General features: G+C 44.2%; 1 pseudogene; it reads left to right on the top strand.

Moving 5' to 3' along the window:
* Nucleotides 1-111: 111 nt before the first annotated feature.
* On the top strand, nt 112-993 carry LOC108315366 (annotated as a pseudogene).
* Nucleotides 994-1,176: the final 183 nt, after the last annotated feature.

Here is a 1,176-nt window from a genome sequence, read left to right as displayed (position 1 = left end):
GTTGACCAGGATGGTCTCGATCTCTTGACCTCGTGATCCACCCGCCTCGGCCTCCCAAAGTGCTGGGATTACAGGCTTGAGCCACCGCGCCCGGCCTTGGTTGTGTATTTTTAGTAACTTTATTTTTTGATATTCCTGCCAAGCAAATATGATCATAAATACCTTGTTTATTTTTACGTCTGCACCTTCCTAGGAGAATTTCTTATCAGAGGGAAGCTGTCTCTACCAAACTTCCTTCTCTCTACCAAACTTCCTTGCAGCCTTGCACTTTGACCCAGTAATACTGCATCCAGAAGTCTAGCCTGGACCTGCATTAAGATTGTTGTTCTTTCTCTGTGCAGCCATCAGGTAAGCCAAGATGGGTGCACACAAGTACAACCAGGAGCAATGGAGAAAGAATTGCAGTCTGATGTCATGCACTTTCTTCTGAGGGTCTGCTGCTGGCAGTACCACCAGCTCTCTGCTCTCCTCAGGGGTCCCCGTCTCACCTGGCCTGATAAAGTGCACCAACTGGGCTACAAGGCCAAGCAAGGTTACGTTATATATACGATTCATGTTCATTGTGGTGGCCAAAAATGCCCAGTCCCTAAGGGTGCAACTTACAGTGAGCCATCATGGTGTTAACCAGTTAAAGTTTGCTCGAATCCTTCAGTCCATTGCAGAGGAGCAAGCTGGACGCCACTGTGGGGCTCTAAGAGTCCTGAATTCTCACTGGGTTGGTGAAGATTCCATATACAAATTTTTTGAGGTTATTCTCATTGATCCATTTCAAAAGCTATCAGAAGAAATCCTGACACCCAGTGGATCACCAAACCAGTCCACAAGCACTGGGAGATGTGTGGGCTGACATCTGCAGGCTGAAAGACCCGTGGCCTTGAAAAGAGCCATCAGTTCCACCACACTATTGGTGGTTCTCACCCGGCAGCTTGGAGAAGGCGCAATACACTCCACCTCCACCATTACCACTAATATAAGTAAAGTTTGTAAAATTCATACCTAATAAACAATTTAGAACAAAAAAAAGATATATGTTCTACATAGCAATTGTTGATAAAAGTGGAACACTGGAAACAAAGATCTAAATATCTTACAATATGGGATTGGTTAAAGAAATTATGGTCCATATAGTACATACACAGAAATACCAGGTAACTATTAAAATGGTGTTGTAGTCTT

Source organism: Cebus imitator, unplaced genomic scaffold (genome assembly GCF_001604975.1).
Source record: "Cebus imitator isolate Cc_AM_T3 unplaced genomic scaffold, Cebus_imitator-1.0 Scaffold170, whole genome shotgun sequence".
Classification (NCBI taxonomy): Eukaryota; Metazoa; Chordata; class Mammalia; order Primates; family Cebidae; genus Cebus; species Cebus imitator.
Note: the sequence above shows the minus strand (reverse complement) of the source record. Positions and strands in the feature narration are given on the sequence as shown.